This window comes from Xyrauchen texanus, chromosome 8 (assembly GCF_025860055.1).
Source record: "Xyrauchen texanus isolate HMW12.3.18 chromosome 8, RBS_HiC_50CHRs, whole genome shotgun sequence".
NCBI lineage: Eukaryota > Metazoa > Chordata > Actinopteri > Cypriniformes > Catostomidae > Xyrauchen > Xyrauchen texanus.
In genome coordinates, this window is record NC_068283.1 from 38,119,302 (window position 1) to 38,147,275 (window position 27,974).

Consider the following 27,974-nt stretch of genomic DNA (forward strand, 5'->3'; position numbering starts at 1 on the left):
CGAATATTTGTTGAATTAAGGGGAAAAATGCACATTTGAATGCTAAGACTTTTAGGATGTGTGCCAAACACTGATGATTACTTTGGACAGATTGCATTCTTGCGCTAAAAGAGGCTAGACGCAGCACAACAAATACAGTTTAACAGAGGGGAGGTGTCTCAAGATATGTTTTAAAGGTTAAAGAATATATTTTTAACTTTCCACGGCATCTTTAAAAAAAAAAAAAAGCACACCAGCACATGATGCTTAATTAAACTAAATGCGCGGAACAATCAAAGACATTCATCTAGCGTGTGTTTACATAGCAAAACAAATGGTTAACTTGATGGTTGCAAAAGCGTTTGGTGTGAACAATCCCTTAGGTGGAGGTATTTGGCCGTTGCATCTCATCAGCATTTCACAGATTAAGCATTGGGTTTTTAAAATGCTTTGTCAGGAAAGACGTTAAATTTGGAAATGTATTTCTCATTTAAGTCTATTGTACTCCAACTGTCTGAACAGCTCATATTCTGAGCAGCTTCACCACTGAGTTCAGCCGAATAACACTGAATGTGAATGTGATATAGCAAATTTTATTTGCTGGCAATTTTATATTGCCAGCAAAATCATTGCAATATATAACTGATATATCACCCATCTCCAGTTCCTACACCTCAAAACTTAAACAATAGACCTAACATTTTAAGAAGCTTGGAAACTTCATACCCCCTCACGATGTTTTGGAAACAATGATTTTCTTTTTTTGACTCACGTATATAGCTTGGCATGTTCATAACTGGAATTAAGTGGGTGCACGGCCAAAAACGTAGGAGGCCGAATTGTTGCTGCACTGGAGCACTGAAAACGTCCTGCAAACTGGAGCGAATGAACCCACACATCAAAGACATGAGGAGAGAGCGAGAGAGCGAGAGTATTGATTGCGTAGTCCTCTCCCTGATGCATCCTTAAAGCATATAGGGCACTAACAGCTTTTTACGCTTCTCTAAGAAGCACTGCTAAATCCAAAAGACAACGATAAGCTCGACACCATCTACTCAGTGGCTTCAATCTGGAGTGAAAGCTACAGATGGCCATCATTTATTTATTTCAAGAGAGAGTTCTTGCTCAGTGTCTACATCAAACTCATTTTGGGTTAGATCATTCAACCAACCACAGGAACAAAACTAATTTTAAGAAATCTACTCACTCCTCACACTTTGCATTTTATTTACAAGAAAGCCCATAAAGTAGAAATGTAAAAAAGTTGAGGCTTATTTTTTTCCATCCTTGTGTCCCACTACAAAGACCAGATATTTTAGCATATACAAATGCCAAAATTGAAACGCCCAAGCCTGAAAACTGCTTTTAAGACATATGAAACAGACATACTAGACAAAAAAAAATAAAAATGTATATTATGATGCATGTACCATTATTATGTTTATTAAAGCTGCACTATGAACGATTTTTTTGGTTAAAAGTGAACAAATTGGCATTATCGATTAAGTACATAAACAATCAGTGTTCAAAACAAAGTCCTTACCCCGATTTATTTCGGTAAGACTATAAAAATAACGTGTATTTTGAGCTATCGGGTCGGATTTGGCGTGAAATCGCTGGCTTGTGTCGTTCTTCTTTGTGTCATGACGTCATGTATGTAAACACAGGAAAGAAGTGCCGGCTGTCACATGTTCCGGCTGCGGACGCTGTTCAGTTCAGTCAGTCACTGTCACACAGTTCAGGATGGGATCGCTGCAGTATGTGTGTGTATATATATATATATATATATATATATATATATATATATATATATATATATATATATACTGCAGCTGATCCTTATCGTACATATATATATATATGTATATATATGTGTATATATATATATCCACATATAACAATAATTGTATTATAAAAATAATAACTTTAGTGCTTCCATTTCAAAAATACCATGTAAAAACATTAGGTTTATGAGGGCAGGGTTTTGAGCAGGATTTTATCAAACCCCTGCATAGAAGCGGCACAAGCCTATTTGTCAAATTCTTCAATATATACAGTGTTTGTTGAAATCATTTTTTTTCATAATGTACAATTGTCCCTTTAAATATTTATATTTATATGTTTATTACACTTACTACATTTTATTACATGTTTGCTTTTATGCACTTGCAGGATTTACAGTGAGTTTACATTGATATGCGTAACTAAAATGGTACTGTTTCTTTAAGAGAACTGGCAGCTCTATGAGCAACGGTTGAATGAGAGCAGCACACATTAACCAGAGAGAAGTTACATGCTGGTTTTTTCCTCATCCGTGCAATGCATGATTAGAATGGAAGTTTATATTTACTTTTTGAACTGCAACTGACTGTAAATAACAGAAAGGATTTTAAAAGAGACATTATGAAATCAAAATGGAGTGGGTGGATCTTGTCTTTGGACACAAAATACAAGGAATAAGTCAAAGCAAACTTTTACTTGTAAGATGTGTATTGACTTACATGTACAAATATTTATTGTACAAGTTCTCGAATATATATATATATATATATATTTTTTTAAGGTAAAAGTGTTTTACAACCTATGCTTTCTCACTTACAATCTCTATCTATTGTCAGCTCCAGACTGTGTCAACAGCCAACATTAGATAGATAGATAGATGATAGATAGATCATCATAAGATGCAAAAATGAGAATGCTGATGGAAATGGATGAATCTACTTGGAGCAGGGGTTGATTTGACGTCATCATAATAGGATTGAGGTTAAAGATTCCTTGGTTTAGACGGGAGAGGCAATGCGGACAGTGCAATCCAGAGAGGATTTGTAAACATGAAGACAGCAGATTATGTAAAAGTGTGGATTAAACTGATGAGCAGCAGACAAAGCTTCTTTGAGCTGCTGTTCATCATCTGCTGATGATAATGGTAACCAAAGATCTATTAAGAATGCAAACACTCAGATATAAAGCAAACACTATTACCTATGCTATGCTACCTCTCAGATTATGTACGGAAGGGCAATTCTCAGAAAACCTGTCAAGAAAATGTCCTGGTCATATTTAACACCAACCCAATACAAACATATATTATATTTTGTAATAAAGAAAACTAAGACTACATCTAGGACCATGATTGTTTTTGGCATTGTAATATTATTTTCCAGACACCAAAAATGCACCCCCCTCAATTCTCATTACCATAACGCATCTGGACCTTTTACTTCTACTATTCCCATTGTTTTCAATGTACATTTTCATTACCGTAACACAGTCATGTTTTTACTGTGCAATAATTTTCATTAAACTTCAACTGTACAATTAAAATTCAGCGAAAATTAAAAGGCAGTACCAAGGAAGAACTACCATGTATAAATACTTAATTTAATATAAAGTATTATATAGATTAGGTTGCGATAATGAGAATATCAAAACGACCATCCTTTTTCACATTGCGGTAATGAGAATTGGGGGCAAAAATGTGCCTAACTTATAAAAATGTCCGAAATTTTAAATGGCGCTATAAATGGGCTTTATATTCTCTAGGCAAAATGTAATTTCTATTTGGTTTCTTTAAGTGATGTCAATTTTCAGACATTTTCATAATCGATTATCATGAAAATTAACAATCAATTAATCGATTAATTGTTAATATCACAAAACGCAAGTAGACAGCTCCACCAAATAATATGTGCATGTAGCCTATTGTTTAAATATACATTTAAATGAATATACTTAAGAAATGCAAGTATCGGCATTTTCCTCTTAAAATATTTTTAGTTCAGTGTATTTAAATACATTTATGCTATGTTTAGTTCAAATTTGGGGATTGTTTATTTACTATTAATGTGATTAGTGTTAGTTATAATAATAATAATAATCTAGAATGTACATTTCCTGAAGAAAATGTGAGTGGTGCTTGCCATGGCAAAACTCGTCAAATAGCATTTTATAACTGCTGAGATATGTTTTTTTTTACTCGGTTGCTAGGGTACCCCCATCTGGTTGCTAGGCAGTTACCATAGTGATATTTATCAAGTCTCCTTGCTATCCTGAGTAAAATCTGTCAACCCGGAAGTGTCTATGATGTTCTGATCCAGAGATATGTGATTTGTTACTTGGTTGCTAGGGTAACCCCTCCTTGTTGCTAGGCCGTTACCATAGTGATTCTAATCAAGTGTCTTTGCCATCCTGATTGAAATAAACCAACCCAGAAGTCTCTACGATTTTCTGGTGCAGAGATATGTGATTTGTTACTCGGTTGCTAGGGTACCCCCATCTGGTTGCAAGGCAGTTACCATAGTGATACTTATCAAGTCTCCTTGCCATCCTGATTGAAATAAATCAACCCAGAAGTCTCTTCGATTTTCTGGTGCAGAGATATGTGATTTGTTACTCGGTTGCTAGGGTAACAACATCTGGTTGCTAGGCAGTTACCATATGGATACTTATCAAGTCTCCTTGCCATCCTGATTGAAATAAATCAACCCAGAAGTCTCTTCGATTTTCTGGTGCAGAGATATGTGGTTTGTTACTCGGTTGCTAGGGTAACAACATGTGGTTGCTAGGCAGTTACCATAGTGATACTTGTCAAGTGTCCTTGCCATCCTGATTGAAATAAACCAACCCAGAAGTCTCTACGTTTTTCTGATGCAGAGATATGTGATTTGTTACTCGGTTGCTAGGGCCTACACCATTGTAAGTCAATGGGGCAACTTTGGGCAGCTCCTGCCCCCCAGGGGTGAAACTGTTACCACATATTGAGGTATTCTCTTACAGAGCCTGCCAGCCTCTTAAAATGTGGCAAATGACACGTTTCTGCGAAATTCTCGCTCGGAGATGTGACTCGTCAAAAGTTTGTCGCAATGTTAAGTCTATGGGATTTTTTCGGCCGCTTTTTTGCCCCTGGGGCAAATACCGTACCCCCGATCGCTTATAAAAGTCATAGCACACCTCTCCTCAATAGGCCGCATAATTTGACGCCTCACTCAGGGGTGTGTGACAAAAGCTGTGGGACAAGTTACGCGCCGAACTTTTGTGTGGAAGAATAATAATTATTGCGAATAACAATAGTGATGCCTTGCCTTTGGCAAGCACCACTAATTATTCCTTACATTTATTCCTTACTTTTCTAGGCACTCATAGCATAGGGATGATGCGACGGCAGCCATAGTGTGCCAGAACGCCCACCAGCTATTGGTGGGGAGGAGAGAGTAGAGTGATGTAGCCAATTCAGGGATGGAGATTATTAGGAGGCCATGATAGATAGGGGCCAATGGGGGGAATTTGGCCAGGACACCGGGGTTACACTCCAACCCTTTACGAGAAGTGTCCTGGGATTTTTAATGACCACAGAGAGTCAGGGACATCTCATCCGAAGGACGGTGGCTCATTAGGACCCACACAGACCATAGGGTGAGCACCCCCTGCTGGCCTCCTTAATACCACTTCCAGCAGCAAACTTGGTTTTCCCCAGGAGGTCTCCCATCCAGGTACTGGCCAGGCTGAACCCTGCTTAGCTTTAGTGGGCATCAGTCAAGAGCTGCAGGGTGATATGGCTGCATAGTTGTAACATATATCTTAAGATACTGCAGATATTTAATTTGTATACATATTTGAGTTCATTAAAACTTCACGTTGTGGATCGTGGGATATTTTGGATCTTTGGACTTATTTTTTATTAGAAATTAAGTCAAATCATAACACGCTGCGTAAACACCGTGCATAACACAGGCTACCGCTTCTCTATTGATAGCGATGTCAGCTGAATGCACCTTCGTGCTTTCCCGGCGATCGCTGACGTAACTGTAGGTTGGGATGAAACAAGGAGATGGAGTATGGGCTAACGGTCAAAAGAGTATACTTTAAAAGTTATGGGCTCAACCGTGTGCGAGACGGAACGGAACTATTTTTTCTTATGCATATTAATAATGAAGAGGGCAAACGTAACGACTAAAAATTTGTCCTATATTTGTGAGCCTACATAATGCAGGGCAGTCCTCCATAAACCACGAGCTGTCTTATCAACACTGCTATCCATGACTTCAAAAAAGGGTCAGGGCAGCGCTACACCACCATAGATGCTAATGCGCTGCAACAAGGCTGCTTTTCATCACAACGTCTGCTTTCACAATGACTCCAGTGTGCATGGTAGTGTCAGTCTCGGCTTATGACAGACTGAACGACAGTTGTAGAGGCTATAGACGCTGTCACTCTGTCTTTCTATCTCTTACACACATAAAGGCTCTGCAAGACGTTTCAATGTCACAGCCAGTGAGAGTATTACAGCCCATTAGGGAATAGACAACAGACAGCAACAAAGCCATGGCCATGCTATAATAATGAAACAAGAGCGGCATCCACAAGATTACCCACAACATTAAAGAACTGAAAGTGCCGGACAAATAACAAGGGTGAATGGCGACCATCAAAAAAACTTTCAGAACAAAGTTTCGATTGTGATTATGCAATTTAGGAACTGATTGTGGTAATATTACTAAAAGTCCTTTTTCTTTCCTAGGTTAAAGTGATAATGAATTGTATTTTCAATTCTGACATGCCTGACAATGACAAAGCAGGTGCAAACTACAGGGCAAATGTCTAAACCTCTGATGCATATTAGCATCTTCAACTGTATCAAAGGCTTATACGGTCATGACAAGTCAAAGCGCCAATTCCTAAAAAGTTTAGACTAGGAGTTTCCAAATGTTTTGATGCCAATTAAATTGAGCCTGTCTAATTTAAACTCTCTAAAAAAAGCTCAACATATTAATTTGTTTTTGTACTAAACCATATCAAGTTTTGTCCATTTGTCTGACTTGAAGCTAACATGTTGCTGTGAAACCTTTTAGATCGGCTTGTAGTGTCCTGTCCAGTAAAGAAGTGGTTCTCAACCTTTTTAACTCCAACATATCTGATTAAAATAATTAATCATGGATAATTTTTGATTCTAGAAGTTTCAGAAAGAGTCCATTTATCATTTGTAGGCAAACATCTTAAAAGTATTTTTTAGCATTGTAATTAAGTGAAATATAATTAAGGTATTATTTTATATTTCTTATTTAAGTCAACTTGAGGCCCCCTTAGAAAAGTGATGAGGCCCCCTAGTGGGCCCCGGCCCCCTGGTTGAGAACTACAGCAGTAATGCATGTTTCTTGGATCGAATAAAATGTAAATAGAGGAACAGCTTATTGTTGCATTCTGGCCATACACTACAAGCAGATCTAAAATGTTTCAAAGCAGCATGTTAACTTCAAGTTTCAAGACACATCAAGTCAGACAAATGGACACAACTTGATATGGTTTAGTACAAAAACTAATGAATCAGCGGTTAAGGCTCTGGGTTACTGACCGAAAGGTCGGGGGTTCATGCCCCAGCGCCGGCAAGATACCACTGTTGAGCAAGGCTCCAGGGGTGCTGTTTCATGGCTGACCCAGCTCTCTGACCCCAGCTTAGTTGGGATATGCGAAAACAACTGCATTTCATTGGCTCTGTACTCTAATGACAATAAAGTTGACTCTTAATTTTCATATTTTTCATTATATACACTTTTCAAGCTTAATTAGCCTGTTTAAATCAATCGGCTGTGATGTCATTGTTCTTAATTAACAGATGAGAAGGGCAATGTCGTGCTACCACAAAATACAGCAATTATAAGGCTTTGATTACTGTTAACTGACACTGTTACACTTGGATTTGCATGCAATTGCATTTTTGCTGACCTCGGCAACATTAGACAAAACATCCGTGCAAAACAAATGTGAAATGGAAGCAACGTTTTTGGTGCAGACTGGCAAATGCATCTTTATTCACGTCAGAGCTCGGCAGTTGAATGAGTCAAACAATGGTAATCATTTTTGACCTGATTCACATTCCCCACTGGGACATTTGATTGCCGATTAAATACAGCTCACCGCCAATTACGTACTGAGAATCCATTTCATGACATTTCAGGGATTAATGAAGTAGGTAAGGATTTGCGTTCCTGGAAGAACACAACATAATAAAACTAGATTTTTACATTTGCTTGCTTTGGCAAGCACCACTAATAAATATCATAAGATATATAAGACAAAAAAAGAAAAGAAAATTCTGTTGGTAAACAGAACACGTGGCACACGTTGGGACCAGTGATCTGAAGTATACTTTAATCTATTTTAGTGGAAAGAAAAAAGATTCAACGAAACCTCTAGAACTAACTCTACAGGCTGAAGCCCAAGTCTTTCTACCTACCCATCCGTGCGTTTAAAATTTTGTTTTTAATTTGTGTTTAAATTGTGTTGTTTCGTAATCCAGCATCCTCTGTGATAGTTAAGCATAAGTGTATGATCACAGCTATTGACAGACAAAGTTTATGGACAGTCACTGAAATTGAAAGTTGCTTTGACATTTCACAGTCGTCATCTCTTAAAGGAATAACTAACCCAAAAATAAAAATGTTGTCATTATTTAGTCACCCTTATTGCAAACTAGGTCTGGGTGATATGGTTACCAAAAGTATATCTAGATAATGTTCAGCCTATTTACAATATTTGATATACATATCGATAACTATGTATTAGTTTACATTTACATTTTACATTTATGCATTTGGCCGAGGCTTTTATCCAAAGCGACTTACAGTGAACTTATTACAGGGACAATCCACCCGGAGCAACCTGGAGTTAAGTGCCTTGCTCAAGGACACAATGGTGGTGGCCGTGGGGATCGAACCAGTGACCTTCTGATTACCAGTTCAGCATTTTAGCCCACTACGCCACCACCACTCCACCTACACTACCACCACTTCACAGTCAAACAGTGGAGTGGTGGAGCTTTGAAAGTTCTTATTAAATATCCAGTTTTTCATTAAATGAACACAAGAAATAATTATATTTAATCATTTTAATTCTATGCACCAATTTACAACAATACCAAGTACTAAAAAGCATTTTTTACTCTTATTTCTTTTAGGGATGCAGCGATGAATTGGCGGCCTATATTTATCGGCCAATTATTGAACAAATTAAAACCATCAGCAAATCGTTTTTAAGCATGAAAACATGATATGAAAAACCGATGATTCTTGTTCTCAAATTGTTCTCTTGTTCATAATGCATTATCATCACACTTCGTAAAAATTCTATAAATTTAAATGCACAATCCAGAACTAATGATAGCCACAGAATGAAGAAGGGTTGGCACTCCTAAGAACATATCATTTAAAAAAATGTAATCATTCTTGTTCTCAAATTAATAAGAAAAAACTAAAATGTTGTTACAGAAGTGACAGTTGTGAAAGAACTTACATGAGGTAAAACCATCCAAAACACTTTGAAACCAGTAAATTTCGACTTCTTAGACATTGGTATAGTACCCACCAAGGCTACACTATTGATTGAATGGAAGTGAATGGCGACTGAAGCTGTGAGTCCCTAACATTCTGCATAGCATCTCCCTCTGTGTTCCACTGAAGAAAGTGATTTGGGTTTGGAACAACATGAGGGTAAATGTCCGAATTTTCATTTGTGTGAACTTCTCCTTTAAGAGTCTTGAAAACTGGGGTTGACAGGAATGGTCAGTCTTCAGTAATCCATCAAGTGACAGTATCCACGTTTCCACTGTCGGGCCAAATGAGGGCGTGCTAGTATATGCCAGGGCCAGCTGCTTTCCAATTGTCACTTCCAGGGTTAATTGTACATCCTAGGGTCTTATTTGGGGCCAACGGCCAATGTCCTTTGGCCAGCCGATTACCCTTGGGCCAAATAAGGCCAACTAGGGATTGAGGCGGGGTCAGTGTCAGAGGCTGAATTTAGAGAGATACTCATGCTGCGTTTGATTCAGATGTGGGATATTCATACTTGTATTCTCCAATCTCCAACCATAAAAGAATTCCATTGCCATATGCTTGGAACATGAAGTTTAAACAACCAAAACTGCAATGCTCCCATTAGCTTAACAGGGGTTTGACCAGAGACATCTCCTAGTAACCCAACTGATGCAATGCTGCAGTACTAGCATTTGTGCAACAGGTGGACGATCATCAAAAGAGTTTAATTTACAGTGTTTTGTACACCTATCTCTGCAAACGTTTGTAAAACAAGTTTTAATATCTTGTAATGTAGGAGCGTTGACACATTGATCAATATCATTTAATAAAAGTGAAAGTTTATCACTAAATTTGTACATCTCTCTGGGTGCTGACATGTTTGCAACACATCACGCACCAGCATCTTGGTGAAAACAATTGCGGACACATTACAAATCTGTTAAGATGCGCAATGGACAACGCAGTGCCCAAAGGAAGAAATTTCCATGGTTCGAAGTCATGGACGGTGTGCTGGGACAACACACTACCGTGGTAGTTAAAGTTGGTGAGTTGTGAACGCTAACATATCTTGCTAGCTAAATGTTTACATACAATATAAATGTGATATTCTAGATAACGTGCGTATTTGGTTTGGCTTGTCAAATGGGCAGGGTGTGAGAAGACGTATTAAGGGCGGGTTTAAGGGCAACTCTGCAGGGCTTTTGGCCCGATGGTGGAAATGCACAGTGATTTTGGTCTCACGGCTCGAGGTCCGAGGCTATTGGCCCCGATGACCAGTTTTTGGCCCTGGCTCACACTGGCCCGATAGTGGAAAAGTGGCTAGTGAGAGTGAGACAGGCATTAGTGAGGATGATCCTAACAAGCTGTAGTGAACAAGGTGTAATGGGTCGTGTTAATCTCTGCTTTAGGAGGCTCTTTTAATGAGCTTTGCAAGAAGCCCACATGGGATTGTGATCCAAGCAATTTTCCCCTCTATTTACTCTTGCTCCTTAACCTAATCATTCAAAATCTGATTCCTGGTGGGCTGATGGTTCAGTAGATATCGGTCTAAATGACTGCCATTTTAATCAACTGTTATTCAGCCTATAACAGTAAAAAAACAAAGCAACAACAAACAAAAAGCCAAAGCATATTTTTGTTAATTTCCTGTTAATTTAAAAAGTCTCAGAAGAGCAGCTCGTCCACACAGAGAAGAAGAGTTGCCTAATGAGGCGTCTTTGAGTCAGCATTACTGCTAAACAGGGACGTCTAGCCACAATGACTCACAGTCCTTCAGACATGCTGCCTGACAACACTGCAGTGCAGCTGATAATAGCCCTGACGATGGCAGCAGCCTCATCCGTCAACTATGACAACACCTAGAGACTCACGCATACTCTCGGTGTGTCAGGTTCTAGTCCATAACTTTCTTTATTTGACACAATTTAACTTGCACAGAACTCTTATTGTCAATCTGTTGTGATGGTCATTAGGTGGTAGAGGTAGGTGGTAACTATTTAAACATAAGAGAGTAAGGGATTAATGTCCAAAATGGTATCATGTATGTCTGAATCCTCAGTTTTCATGAAGCAGTAAGACAGAAATACCAGGAAGACCTTCTATTTCCGGAGAGATTCAGAAGTGCGTATCGACTGGACACTTAAAGATCCCATAATCCCTGGGGAGCTGAGACGTCGTCATGATAAAAACACAGGATTTAAAAGAACGGCAATACAATGTATACGCCAAGAAAATTGTTCCTTGTGTTTAAATGGTGCTTGTTTTACAAAACCAGTGAATATCATTTTCGGGATTGTTGTTCTTACGTCATATACTCGGGTCACGAGACAATGCCAACGTCCCCAGATGAAGTACATCCAAAATCTATTCAATCTACTTGCATGCATCCCTAAAAGAACATACTGTTTTACCGAAGAGGTTTGTCCTTCGTCAAATACAGCACATACTGAGACAGTACACTGTTTCGGACACAGGGAACATATCCATCTATCTCTGTAACCTTCAAACGAAATTGTATTGGTCTAATTTTTCAAGGCTTTGACAAAGAAACAAAGTTTTTCTTGATAAACTTTACTCATCTACTTGATGTCAATTGTTATTGGCACACAATTAATAGTCCTGCAAGAAATAGCAGGAATGACAATTTCACGTTTCAGTTCTGCAACCCTACAGTATATAAGAGGGGAAAAAACTCATTCCTAGCAAATACATATACTGTGCCCAGAGCAAGATAAGACATGTTTCGACTGCTTAGGCAGTGAGAGTGCAGTATACCCAGAGAGTGAGATAAGCTTTTGAACGTTTGCCACATGCACTCCACTGCAAATCTGATGAGACAGGAAATTGCTGGGGGTGGAAGCAGCACCCAACAGGAAGTGAAAACAAAGTAAAGCTTAAAGCAGCTGCAAGCTCGCACACTGATGTCACCAGGGTGCAGTTGCATGTGCTCAGTCCTCAATAGGTGAACACCGTTTCCCACAATGCCCGGGTCAGGAAGTGATACAGGAGGATGATGAAAACTGTCCAGCCAATAGACAGCATCATATGTACAACTGCCAACACATTTACACTCATTTATTAATAGTAGGGTTGCTCTGATACCAAAATTGTGGCTTCGGTACGATACCAGCCCTGGTACCTCGGTATCGATACTAAATCGGTACATAGGCAACAAATAAAAACCTCATATTTTGTATGAAATTAAACCGAAAATAAGATTAAAAGAACTGCATATTCTAACAGAGACAATTTCTGTGTTTTCCATTTTTATGGATTCCATGTTAAAGCCAAGGTTTTAATTAAATGTTATGATAAATACATGCAGCTTTAAACAAATGAAAATATAACTTTCACATCTCATAACAATAACATTTTGCTAACGGTACTATACTGTAAAATGGTATTGAAATTAGCAACAAGATTATTTCAATGAGTGCTACATTGTAAATTAAATATTTTTAAAAACTCATTTATGCCTGTATCAATGCAAATTATTAATGGCAGTTCACACTGATTGAATGTCTTTTTATTGTGTGTTTGTGCTGTACTATGGGTATTTTTAATGCTCAGTGAGATGCAGCAACATGAAGTCCACACCAAATTTCCCCTTGGGGACAATAATTTATACTTTAACTTTTGACTTTGAGAAAAAATAAACACCAACACATCTCCGACGCAAACCAGAGGTGGATTTCAGATTTCACATTACATAATAATGCAAATCAATATTTTATGGTTGTGTGTTTATTTATTTATTTGGTTAGTAGCCATGTAATATGCTGGATAATGTACAGTCAGCTGGATGTTATTGCAAAATAAACTCCTTCAGGCTGATACAAGACCTGACACTCCTGTTCACCCTGTCAGGGTTTATGCAGATGACAACTGGATGACTGTGTGTGTGTGTGTGTGTGTGTGTGTGTACACACACACACAGAGATCAGCCACAACGTTAAAACCATCTGCCTAATATGGTGTAGATCAAAAAATGTGATCTCAGTGATTTGGAGCATGGCATGTTGGTGCCAGATGGGCTGGTTTGAGTATTTCTGTAAGATTCTGAGATGCGGGTTGGCGCTGTTTTGGCGGCACGAGGGGGACCTACACAATATTATGCAGGTGGTTTTAATGTTGTGGCTGATCGGTGTACATATATATATATATTAAATTCCCTGTAAATGTAAAGTTCAGTTAAGTGGGTCATTTTGAAGAAAAAAAGAAAGATGCATCGTGAAAGCATATTCTCTTTCTGAAATAACAGACTCCACTGTTAATTTAAAAAACAACTTCAATTTTCTAAGAAACTTTAAAAAAAAATGATTAATGATGAAAGGGAAATGAGACTGGTGGAGAATCTCTCATGTCAACGGCTCAAGATTTAATTGACAGCATGTGTACAATTCATCCGAGAACATAAACCAAAGTGCATTTATAGACAGCTCAGATTGTGTCTCTAATCGAGGTGAGTTCCTTCTTCTTCATACTTGGAGTTTTGTTCAAAACCACACAAACCTCTGCTACAAATTTCCAATTCGATCTTTGGAAAAATTCTGCAAGGGCACATTCATAAATTGGGGATCTTTGATATTAAAAAGTATGAAAGCCCCAGTGCATACTATTCAAAAAGGCAATTTCAGAAACTGTGCTGTAATTTCGTACTCGCTCCAGAGATGAGAAACCATTATGGTCATGATGATCTGAATAAAAAAAGACTCTGAAATGTGGTCTAGAACCTTACAGGCCGGATGGTGCGTTTGGTTAGACTCGACATCAGATGAGTTCTCACCAATCAATTGCCCGTAATAACATGCCACAATAGTTTGAAAATGGAAAATCCCTAACATCCTCAAAAAGATCAGAGAGCATAACTTCACTTTCACCTGAACTATTGATTGAGACAAATGAAAATTAAATTCTTGAAAAACTTATAGGTTAATTTCCGGTTTTGGGATTATAATTGATTTGGGAAGCTAAATCTATTCTTAGAAAAATCCACTAGCTCCATGTAGAAGACAAAAGGGCTTTGCACATTATAGCTTTAAAGTGACTAATGCCTGAGGGAGGAAAAATGTGCTGGAACAGACAATGTAAGATAACTGCCATGAAAAGGGAATTGTAAAATGTAGTTTTCTCCATTAATGCCAACACATCCAGTTTTACTCACCACAACCTCTCTTTTGAGCAATGCACTTACAATTTTTAAAAGATTGAGAGCTAATTTGAAAACCAAATTAAATAAATATCAGAATGAACAATAAAACAACCACCATGACCCATGTTGAGAAAAAGTCAACATGCTCTTTGTGATGGCTCGTATAAAAGACGAGCTTTTGCCATCAGATGGGATTCAGAGACATTAGACTAATTTTGTCCCCCTTCATTTAAAATGGAACATTATGGTCTGGAACATTTTCCTGTCTGCAATGTTCCTTTTCAATTATAGCACACAGACAGATGGCCAAACTCATGTCTTATTCATTAACATTTCATTTGCTTATCCCTTTCCTTTCCTCAACATTCTTTTAATTGAAACATTAAGGACTTTTTTCGAAAATTGGGATTGAGTTTTTACATGGGCTCCATTTTCTCAGTTCAAAGCCACTGTACTCAGTACTTAATATATGAAACTTCACTTTGCAATAGGTAATGAATAGTTAAAGTCAGTCCATCTCTTCGCAGGCTTTCAACGAAAAGGATTCAGAACACCCATTTAGCCGATGGAGGTGACTTTCCATTCTCCTTTATTACATTTTAAAATAAACACTTAAGAGGAAGTGAGGAAAATCTGACCATGTTCTTAAAGTAGTACATGACACATTTCCACAAAGCGACTGTGCCTTTTCTAAGAGTTTGATCAGTAATAAGAAATCTTCAGTATTCGTAGCAGAAGTTATGAGTGGCACTGAAAACCTTTCGGTCACGTGTCTGTCTGAACAATTTCAGGGGGATTTCTTGAAGTGTGCACCTTATGTACACACATTTGGTCTCACTATTGATTTCTCAGAGTTCTTAAATGACAAGATCTATAAAACATCCCAAACAATTCAGAGGCTGTGTGGTTCGTTGGGATGGACAGGAATGTAATTCAAATTTAAAGCTAAAACTAAGTATGGCGGACGTTTACACACACTGTAAAACCAATACAAATGTTCAAGTAGCAGAGAATGTGTGGGATGCATTATTTTTCCAATTATTTGCCACTTCTTTAAAATCTGTTCATCAACAACAGTCTACTGTCTTCTATTTAAATACAAGCAGATGTAAACAGATGTAAATATCAATCTTAATTTCACTAACAATAATGCTAGCTGTAATGGACTTTAGACATGTTGTCATTAAATATCTGGATGAATATCTCTTGAGTTCATAAATATTCATTGCCACAGAAGGATTTGGCCTGAAACGGCACTCAACTTAATTACTTTGACAGAGTCAGATTCATCCAGAGACTGAGAGCCATATAAGGGCATATGATGATGTTATTTGCATCAAACGCTGCTGCTGGGTTTCCATCCACACATTTTTATGGGCATTTTGGGATATTGCATAATACAAATTCTGTATAGAAATACGAATATGCAAATAAAATCTCCAAAATGAGCATAAAAAAAAAAAAAATTCGATAAGAAGTTTATGCACATTTCTATGATGGAAACATACATTTATTAGGAATACAAGATGCAAATCAAAAAAGTAATGCGAATAAATATCTCGTTCATAACTGGTCTACCCAACGGACCAATAGTCACATCTGAAATGTTGCTCTAGTCATCCTGAAATAACGGTGGTCAAAAACTCCAAAGCCTCCACAGTTTACAGAGCAAAAAAGTTGAATACAAACTTGAATTGTACCGAAGAGCAGGTTTATTGTCACTTTTGAAAAACATTTTATAGATCTAGATCTAGGTAAAGACATAAGGAAGCTGAAACGCACACACATAGTGCGTTATAAAGGGCAAGTATTTGGTTAAAAAAAAAAAAAATCACTGTTGTTACAATTTCTTCAGAATTGAGAATTTTGTTCTTTTGAACACATGGGATGGAAACTTTGCTTTAATCGCACATTGTTTATGCTATATTGTGTTTTTTCGCAAAAATTTAATTTGCAACTTGGATGGACAACTATTCCAGCTTTCATCACACATTTCTTAAATGAATGTCTGATACATGAAAGTCAGGTTTCAACATTTACAGCAACAACAAAAAAAATTACAGAAGTGGAACTGTAAAACAGACAAATGCTTCATTGTATTTGTTGACATATATGACCACTGCATGCATTGCATTCATTTGGAAAAGCTAAAATGTGTAATTTACAAGTAAAGCTAATTGGCCTAAAATACTTCCCAAACCTATAAAACTAGATTGGAGCAACCCATACTGACTCAACTAAAATGTAATGCAATAATGCCTGCAATCATGGCCCCACTGAGTACAGCTCCTTTCAAACATTGTAGTGGAAAAGACATTTAAATTAAAGTAGGTCAGATGGTCATAAACTTGCTTTCAGTTTGAAGAGCCCCTCTCTATTGATCACAGATAAAATCAAGGTAAAGCCATATGGCCGTTGTCGTTGTTGAGCAAGCAATTAGACTAAGGCTATGTTCAGACTGCAGGCAAATCAGAATTTTTCTCAAATCAGACCTTTTCAGGCAGACTGTCCACATTATTAATTGCAAGTGATCAAATCAGATTCACACGTTCAGACATAACCAACCTATCTGCATGGGTTGCTTTGGTAACGACGTAGGCGTACCAACGTGATAATGCGTTCAAAACATATGCGGGGAAAAATGGAGGTGCATCATCTCGCTCTCCAAATAAGTGCCCTGTCCAGTCGCGGTGCAGAACTCCTATGCCACACAAGAAAAACTCAGCGTGCTTCAGTCACTGATCTTTTACGTCATCGTTGTGTGTCGCGTTAAGAGTGACGCAAAAGATCATTTGATATCCGAATTGAGCAGCCAGAGCGTCCGGACTGAGACACATCTGAAATAATCTGATTTCAATCGCATTTGAAACCACCTACTGATGTGGTTTGAATCATATTCGGAAAAATCTAATTTCATGTGTTTTTTTTTGCTGTCCAGACTATCAAACTCATCTGATACAATCTGGATATGCAAAAAATCTGATTTGTCTGAAACAAGGCCTAAGTGTTTGTACAAGACATAAATGACCTGCCTTTTACGGTTGTGTGTTTAGGGTTAGAAGCCATCCTTTTTAACAACAATTACAAAATGGATAGATATGGCTCTATAATCTCGGTTGAGCCACATTCAAAGTTGTTATAAAATAGATGACATAGGCCTATCTGTGACTGTACGACAATTGAATTCTATACAGGCAGAGTGAAATTGTAATAATGGACAAAAGTCCATAATTTTTTTATTAAACCATTTTTGACCATACCCCGATAAACGAAAACCGTTTCAGGTGTTCAAATGACCATACACATTATCGGCTTATTAAGCATTATTAGTGTACAATTGTGCCTGTATACATGTTCACAGAAAATCCCATACTGGTCAACCATTGATTATTATTATTATATAAAAATATTTTAAAAAGCAGTTATTTAACTTCAATGTCTTTGCATTTTGTAGTTGTCACATTACAGGAGTCTAAGAAGCCATTGTGATGTTAACATGGTAACAGGGGTTGGACCCCACCCTCTCCTGAAACATTGGATTATAGTTAAGAAGTACTTAAATATTTATCTTTTTTCGCACCCAGAGCGATCGTGATGCTTAAGAATACATTCATTTAACCGATGGAGTCGTATCAATGATGTTTATGTGGCCACTTTGTGATTTTTTAGAGCTTTAAAAGAGAAAACACCATTCACTTGCATTTTATGGACCTAATGAGCCAAGATATTTTTCTGTTTTTCTTCAAATGTGCTCTGCTGAAGAAAGAAAATCATACACACCTGGGATACCATGAGGGCGAGTAAATAATGAGAGAATTAAAATTTTTGGGTGAACTGTCCCTTTAACACAAAAGAAACAGCTAAAAGACCAATTCAGAGTCAGGTAAAAAAAGATTGACTATTTTCACAGATAAAGGCAATAAAGCAGCGAAACGATCCCATTGTCATAAGGACAATGTGAACCTTTCTTCAGCAGTAGGCTACATGCCGTGTACAGGAGTGATGTGTTCAGGATGCTGTTGTGTTGTGCATGTAACAGCCCCCACCTCCAGATCTAGGACACTGCAGAAAACTCCAAACCAGGTGGAAGAAACCACAACCCAGTTCCCTCGGAGATGACAATGAGCATGAGGATCCCAAAGACCTCAAGAACTCGTATTATTTCCAAGGAGTTTTCTGTGCCCACTTGTAGCAGGGCTCATAAAGACGACCACTGCCAATGCCATTTTTCAGCAAAACTGTTTTAGTTGTTTATTAGCCATCACAGTTTATTAAAGATATTGGATATTTAAACATTATTCTTTGTTGTATATTTTCAATAAAATGTAATAATAATAATAATAATAGGCTATACTAGGATTATACTGGCCACACTACACTGTAGATATCACTAGCGATATTAGCCATAAAGAATAATGTAAAAAATCGGTTAACCAGCTGTCGCTTTGACTTTATACTAGACGAGAACAGATGAACTAAGAGGGAAGACAGAGAGTCTAACCACTAAATTCAGCTTGACTAAAGGCAGAGGGCAATGGAGCATGAGCCTGTTCAATCCTGTCTGTCTCGATAGAGTCATCTAAAGGAAAAGATCAGTGTGTTCCACATTCTGGGAGGAGAGAGAGAGAGCGAGAGACAGAGAGAGATAAACCAGAGAAAGCAACTGTAAAATAGAACATTCAAATGCAGACTGCTGATGTCAATGCAAATTGCGACAGTCTTCCGATAGCACAGTCACCAAATTGTACTTTATTGCCATTTCCTGGATTATTTTACATCAGTTCCATAGCCAGAGGCAAATGTATGCATCGGATAAACTCAACTATGCAAAGAAGAAAATGACAGATATTAGTAAGCTGTTGGCGGCAGCTTTACGAGGTCATCAGAGGTGAAATACAAAGGCCCGTTGAGTGAATTTTATCTTGGTTTTTTTCAACAGTAAAATAGTATACTACAACAGTAATCTGGACCCCTCATTTAATCAGAAATCACGGTTACAACTCATAATATATCGGTGACCTTATCGTTATTTGCTCAGCCTTTCAAAGTATACTTTTCTGACCGCGAACCCATACGGAAAAGTTTGACCCATACTCACTACCCATGTACAGTAGGGGTCAACCAATATGGTTTTATCAGGGCTGATCCTGAAAACCGATATTTAGGGCTGACATAAATATGCAGTAAAATTGAACATTTTAGCGTCAATATTTACACCAGCACAAACTCCAAAACAAAACGTTCTTTAAATGCCAATGAACATGTGTTTAATGAAATAGTGCATAATAGAGAGATGGGGCAACCATTGTCATTATGTCTAGCGGACCGCGCGCGGTCTGCTAATTGGTGACCACTGGCAGAGTATTGTGATGTTTATTGCAACTTCAGTGTCTGCATTCTTACCTTTGAAGACAGCTTGTCATATCAGTGATACATCTTTCTCTCACTGCTTTCCTCTTTCCCACCTCTCCCCCACGAATACGGAGTACAGTGTTGATTGGCCATTTACTCGTGACATTTAACTAATCTGATAATACTGTGGGCAGGACACTGAGCCAGACTACAAGCAGTAGCGTTTCAGAGAGAGGCGGTGGCATCAGAGCCATCGGAGTGCATTTTAAAATTTAAGGGCAATCAGATCAGACAAAATTGCTAAAATTGACCTATTGCTTTTGGGGGTAGACCGATATATCTGTTTTACTGATTAATCAGTGCCAATAGTCACTGTTTGGAACTATTGGTTATCGGCAAAAATCTATCCCAATTGTTGCCGATATTTTTTTATCCTCATCAATAAACCTCATCTGGTGAAATATATACTGTATAAAACCATACATTCAAAAACACTTCATCTGGTGAACATAAAGGCTATAAAAAGCCTCTGACATATACTGTGTAGAGCATTGAAATGGAGCAAAATCTCTTTCCATTTCAAAATAAGAGTCCCAGGTGTACATCGGGCTTGTTTACAGCTAAAATCTAAATTTTTCTGGTTATTATTGGAATTTTGGTTGCACAATAAACTGCTTTTGGGATTAAATTAATTTTGGAGGCTCAATGTCTGTGCTCTTCATTGTACAGATAGACTAAGATATGTTTTATAATTATATAGGCTACATCTTAAAACAATTGACAGATCAGGCTGGTAATAGATGTGATAGTTTTGTCAGTTTCAAATCCTGTTTGATTTTAAGAGTAAATACTGTGTGAAAAAGTATTTTTAATTTATGTATTATTCAAAATTCAATTAAAATTTCATATGCAATCTTTAAATTGAATTACTTGTAATGTATATTTCAATAAAACAATAACAAAACAGTATTAGGTTATCGGTGGGGGTGCCACTGGGACCATTTTTGAAGTTATTACTGTGCAGATAGTGGAATTATAGAGGGTCTTTTCACCAATAATTTGCTATATTCATTTACATGTGGCTTCTTTCCTTCAGGCAGGCAGTCTCAAGCATAAATGTTTGAGTAAAATGATAGGTTTTAGCCTAAATGTGCTGTGCTTTATCAGTTATTGGTGTCAGCTCAGAAATTCCATATCAGTGCATCCCTAATTATCAGAAGTACAACTTTAAGCTCCATTTAAATTATTTATATTTAATCACTCAGTAACTCAATAAAGACTCCTCATTCCTTTGTAAAAAAAAAAAAAATGCTCCTGGTTATTCCTAGAATAAAGAGTACGGAGCATAATGAGACATGCTGTCACAGGAAAGCATGCACATGGCCTCTGGGCATTATTTAACAGCAGTACAAACTGTCCAACCCATTTATGCCAGCAAGTCGACAACCCCTCAAGCAAAGGTTTTGACTAACTCTCTCTCAATTACACCAAGGACGAGACAGACGAATAAACGGAGCAGTCCTGTTCAATCAGCCTTTACAGGGACAATTAAGAGTGATTGAACAGGTAAATCCAAAGATGCCTGGACTTTCGGTAAAAGCTATCAGCCAGTCTATTCTTCAATATAACAAATGAAAAGACGCCACCATTGTCCATTAAAGACAACAGCTTTCACAGTATATTTAATGTCTATAATGGGACCCATTTCCAAGAGATACATATTAGTGGGACTTGATTTTATTTATCAGGATTTGATTGGAAGCCTATAATATTTTTCCCCACCCACAAGGCCTTGGTTATGTCGGAAGAAAAGTAATTTTGGAGACAGAGAAAGTCATTTAGCCTATATATATATATATATATATATTTTAATAATGCACACCGATGAATCGAACAATATAATTTGGCATATTTCATCATAAAGTAGGCTAAATTTGATTGAGTACTGTTGCCTTTCAGAAAATTATTCTGTTATCCAGTTTCTTCTCAATCATTTAGCCATCCAGAGCTAAATGTGATAATAAAAATTAAACATAATTCTTACTGTTGATTAAGTAATCACTAAGGAAAGCAACTGAAGACCCCTAAAAGCCATTGTGACATCACTGTAACAAAGCCTAAGCTTTCTCTATAAGCCGGAGGGAGTCCCACTGATATCTGTGATGTCTTAAACCCTAAAGCAATGTTAAAAGCATGATAACACACTGTCAAAAAAGGTTTGAACACATGCACTTAATCCCCTTTGGCCTAAAGGGACAAATTTCATGCACAAGAGGACAGCGTGTTTAATCCCTTGCCATCCATATTTCTATCCACAGTGAGGTAGGCCTCTTTCTCAATCCATCAAAATCTGTAAAGGGCAATATACCCAAACTAAACAAACCATTTTTATTTTAACTTAAAAGGCAAAGAATGTCATTTTTGCGCTTCTAGCATTATCAAACAGAATTGCAAAAATAATGTTTGTTTTCAAATAGGTTTCCCACATGCTCTCATTTGCCATTCGTCAAAAAAACAGATATTCCCACCCCCAAATCCAGCTTTAAATTCTGATTGGATGAGCCACATTCAAAGCATTTACTTATCAATTGATTAGTGTCTTTTCCAATATTACTATTGCTGCCATTTTGCGAAAAGCTATCATCCGTTTCAGCAGACGCTTTCTTCATTTTCTAATCAATGCATAAATGATACCCACTTCATATAGTTCCAAAATCTGGCATAACTGCTATGCATAATAACGTTACCCAAATTTATGTAAACTTGTTCACGAAACTCTGCAACATAAGTCATGGGTACGCAAGAAAATACAGGGGATGCACCGATCCAATACCTGGATTAAAATGCATGCTCTATACTTGGAAGCACATGTAACTTTTAACCTGTCCTCAGCAAGAGACCGCAATGTTAAACTGCTAAACAAAGTGTTTAAAAATGCAACAAATTCATAAATATAAATATCAAATGAAAGGTGGGGATCTGTAAGATATCAAACAATACATTAAGAAAACTTTAAATTATATTTTGCACAAAAAACTGCCTATCAAAGTTGTGTCCTAATTTTGGTTAAACCTGCTCATGGTGGATGCAACAGTAGGACACGTGGTCTGGTAAGTTTGATATTTTTCATATTTTAAACAAACAATGTATAAGTCTATGTGGTCACATTCTCATTATTATAAGAATCAGTGAAAGATCGGTATCGGCTGATACTGAGATTTCCGATATCGGAGCAGAAGAGAAAAATGGAAACGGTGCATCCATAGAAAATACACCTGCAGAATCATAACCAACAGTTAAACTCATTTTGCATTAACTAAAAAAAAGTTGAATCCATAAACATGTACCAGCTTTACATGGTAAATTCAATTGCACTTTCATACGACTAATTTGAATAATGCATAAGAATAGAAACCAAGACAAGCTGCACACTCAAAACAATATTTTTAGCCTATTTTTAAGATATTTTTTAAGATTTCCATTTCAATTTAATAACAAATTTCCATCTAATTGAATTGAATATTCTTAAAGAAAATTTTATTACTAAAACTTTTTATTTATTCAGATTTATACATTTGATTTGGTTAAAGATTAGGCAATTCAATTAGATGGAAATGTGTTATTAAATTGAAATGGATACATCTTAAAAATAGGCTAAAATATTTTTTTCAGAGCATGCTCACCACTCAAACCTTAGAATGAGAAATTTTAGGGTAGAGTGATATGGGTCAGTTCTAGATGGTCTATCTGTGTTTCTATATCGCCACAATTTTCAGATACGTTGATGTTATACTAGATGTGAGCTGTGGTTCTGGCAAAACAGGTCATGTTCATGAGAGACTGATGAGCTCAGGATAAACGGGAAGTCAAAAAGTTATTTTGAAAAAGGATGTAAGCTGCACAGAACAGATAATTCTTTTGATCAAGGTTCATGGTCCATCAGTAGGAGTCACTTTGCTTCTGCAAATATCTCCTCGCAGTCTGCTAGCTGTGCGTTCTGTGGGAAGACTGAAAAAAAATAAAAAATCTAGTATGTGTGCATAGCCCTGGCTCTGTAAATGGGACCAAATTAAAAAGTGTATCGGACGATGCACACAACACTACAGCCAATCTTCAACAGGGGATGGTTCTTGCAAGTGCACAGGATGGGGGTGGGGGCAGAGCGAGAGTGAAATTCATTAGAAGAGCCATGGCAAATCTGGCTGATGCAAACTTTCTAAACTCCAAGGAAGTCAAATGATAAACAGACCAAAAGAAAAAGGTCAGATGAATAAAAACTAAAAAAGATGATTTGATAAGTCGAGAGCTAGGAGCCATGTCAACATCGACGAGGAATGTGAGTGAAATATAAGTATAAAGATAAGTAGGCTGGTCCATAGTTTGCACGGCGAAAACTATGTTACGGTGGTAAGGACAAACTGAAAGGAAGATTTTGAATCGTTTTATGCATTTTATTTGACTTTGAAAACGGCATAGACCTATAATTAGGGTTGTGCCGATGGACGATATCATCGTCCATCGTGATGGCTGACCAACATCACGATGTAGAGCCACCATCGTGATGCCACGCCCCCTTTTGCAAGTCTTGCTAGTGTGACTCACTAATCCAAGTCTCTTCTATAGTTAACCTAAAAACTTGGCAGGGATTGCTCTGTAAATTAAATTGAGAATATAACTAATGCATATATGCTATTTTAAATACTGTAGTATATGCCAGAGACGTGACGTGTTAGTCTGTGAAAATACCGTGTCAGGCAGGCTGCACAAATATTGATCTTGACATTGTTAGCTTCTTGTCTTTTTTTTACATGTCTTACACTGTACATTTAGATTAAAATATTTTATGTTGTAGGCTACAAGAAAATAGCCTTTATTAATTAATTATTAGTAGTTGTAGTGTCTCAGAAAATCTTGCTCATTGTCTCATAGCTCTTGTATACACTGAAGCGGCAGTTTAAGATAAACCCAGACCAGCGAATGTCAAATAACTTTTGTCTGGTTAATACTTTTAAAGAAAAATTTCCTTGGCCATGAATCCATCAAATCAAATGAAAGAAACAAGTTGAATATGAATAACACACATTTATTAAAACATAGAAGAACAACAAATAAAGAACAAGAAAACGGAACAACACTCAGACCGAAACTCGGCATTAACATTTCACTTATAATTAGCAGCACAATTAACTTCAGCACAGGCTACAAAATAAATTATGTTATTGAAATATTGTAAAGTGGTCATATGAACTACACAAATGAACGTTTAAAAAATAATATGCAAAATCGAATAGCTCCGCAACGGATGGCGAAAAATGCGTAAAGAAGTCTAATATCTTTCACCATAGACCATGTTTAAATTTCGATGTTTCTGGCCAGAAATACCAACATATTCACTTTATCTGGTTTTAATAAGCTGCGGATTGGAGTAACTACACTACCCGCTGTGCTGAAGACCCGCTCTGATGGAGTACTGGTAGCACACAGATATTTCCGTGCTAATCTTGCCATGAATGGAAACCTTTTGTCGTTCGTTTTCCACCAAGTCAGCGGGTCCTCTTCCCCATCAATGGCCATTTCCTGCAGGTACATGGTCATTTCTGCCTCGACCTTTTGCTCATCAGTGAGTAAAATAACGAAATTATAGTTTTTAAGTGGAAAATAGTATTTATGTAAAGAGATATATTAAAATAAAAAGTGCACAACTCTTCTTAAGTGAAAGCTAAAAAAAAAAATGCTTCACGTGTCGTGCAACCTACTGATAAAGCGCCGACGAGTCATTAGTTGGGTTAGTAAAATAACGAAATAAGAATTTTTCATATCATTTTTGAAAATTATATGAAATTATATTAAACCCCCCCCCCGACGATATCATCGTCCATCGCGATGTTTTACTGTCAACATCGTCAACTGCCAATTTAGGGGACATCGCCCAACCCTACCTATAATGATAACAGAGTTTAACGAACGAACATTTATTAATGTTATATGTAATGGGGCACTCATATTAGAACAAGTACATGTCTCCATCTTCTGACTAGGGTTGCAACGCTATGAGATTTTCACGGTATGATAACCGTCTCAGAAAATATCACGGAATACGGTATTACACAATTACTATTATTATGAAAACAGAAGGATTATTTTATTTATTTGAGCAAACAGTTTTTATAATTGAAACTTAAAACCATTTATTTTATAAGGGTGAAGGGACTTCAACGTTTCTAAATAGCACAAATAATAAATACATAACATGTCTCTGGCTTGCTTTTGGCTTGCATGTCAATAATGCCGAGATCTACTTTTATATTTAATTTAATCACTGAGAAGGTTTACCTGCAAAATTAGTAGCACCAAACATCACAAGCAGCCTCAAGAATGGACACACAGCAGCTGTATAACACTTTTCCTTGAGCAGAATATTGCACTACAGATCGCCAAGTTTGTTCAAAGGAGAAAGCGAGACGGTTGCCAGATTGCACAAACTAAGTATAACATTAGGCGGAATATTTCCAATTTGTGCAAGTATAAATGTCAAACTGGGGGTGTTTTGTCTCTTATCTGGCAACCTTGAGCATGTTAAACACTTGAGGAGGGGGCAATATCTAGGGACCAATTGTGAGTGGGCTCTTTTGACTAGTTAGCAACCACCTAGCAGTGCCCTAGTAACCACCCAGAACACCATAGCAATGCAATACAAATACTCAGAACACACTAACATTGTGGCATCAAATTTTGTATGGGCAAGCCCACTCAATTTTCTTCAGAAAAGTGTAAAAATCTAGTAACGATGACAGGGTAAATTAAGAAGCGTATCTCATCTCTGGGTCTTCTTTTAGCACCATTGCTGACTTATGGTCCATTTTTGCATGCTTTGAAGAATCACTTCCACAAAAAAACAACAAAAAAAAAGCGATTCCACGTAGAGAAAAACTGCCAGAACTTACAATGTAGACACGAAGGTAAGACAACAAATGTGCACCATGTTCACGATGAACACTAACAACTTTGCAGCACTAAGTGGAATGCACAGAAGCAGTGCATTTCCATCAGACCACAATAAAGGAGGAGGAAGTGTGGAGGGTGGAATTAGAGCCAATCAGCGAATGTCCTTAATTCTGGTTGTCTGTAAAAGCAAAGCTATGTTTTGTTCTCTAAAACCTAATCTTTAGATACAATAAAACATTTCTGATAAATGCAGAATATTCTGAAGTATAGGACTAACACTATATTTTTACTGTTTGTTGATGAGGTTTCACAATTTGTGTTGTAAAGACAATGATTTGTTATTGTTGAGAGATTCCTTCAAATGTCTGCACCATTAAACTGGATGGTACTATTCAAGTAGATGGCTCTGAACATGCAGTCATTGACCTAAAAGAGAAAACAAAACATAGAAGCTAATTTACGCTAATGACAGCTATATCGGAAAACAACAGTGTGTAAAATTGCTTGTGTAGCTAGAATCTTCCTGTACTGGCGTGGAGTATATACCAAAATATAAAAGACTGAAAGTGAGCGTCTCTTAATTGGCGGTCACACTACACTTTGTGCTCCATTCACTCCCATTCAAACGTATCCAAACACAAGCTCCTGTGAAGAAATTCTGTACAACACTGTAGGGCTGTCAAATTAAAATGAGAAAAATACGCACATTCGAATGCTAAAACTGCGCCTTCGAATTTTGAATGTGTCCCAAGCACTGACGATGACATCAGACCGACTGCATTCTTGTGCTAAAAAGGCTAGATGAAGTGCAACAAAATACAGTTTAACAGAAACCAGGTGTCTTGAGATGCATTTTAAAGTTCTTTTTAACTTGACACGGCATCTAAAAAAACAATGCTCCTGCATGAGATGCTGAATAAATAAAAACAAAGCGACATTCGTCTAGTGCGTTTATATAGAAAAACAAATGGAAAACTGGATGGTTGCAAAAGCATTCAGTGTGAACAGCCCCTTACAGTAGGTCAAGGACTTTGGCTATTGCATCTTACTCTCTTATCAGCATTTATCAGATTAAACGATGAGTTTGTTTGTAAAGGAGTTCAAGTTGTAAATGTGTGTCTTGAGATCTTCACGTTCTGTTCCTTTCTGTTGAGTTCTGTCTGTTTGAACAGCCCCTGACCAGGGAACATAAGCCGCATTACCATGAGTTCACCAGATACCACTGCTATCTGGGAATAATT

The 27,974-nt window shown here is 37.3% G+C and overlaps 1 protein-coding gene across 1 annotated transcript in view; it reads right to left on the bottom strand.

Annotated features, from left to right (window-relative positions):
• The window catches only part of LOC127648410 (growth factor receptor-bound protein 2), a 42,933-nt gene that overhangs the window by 11,250 nt on the left and 3,709 nt on the right, over positions 1-27,974 (bottom strand). The gene's annotated exons all lie outside the window — the stretch shown is intronic.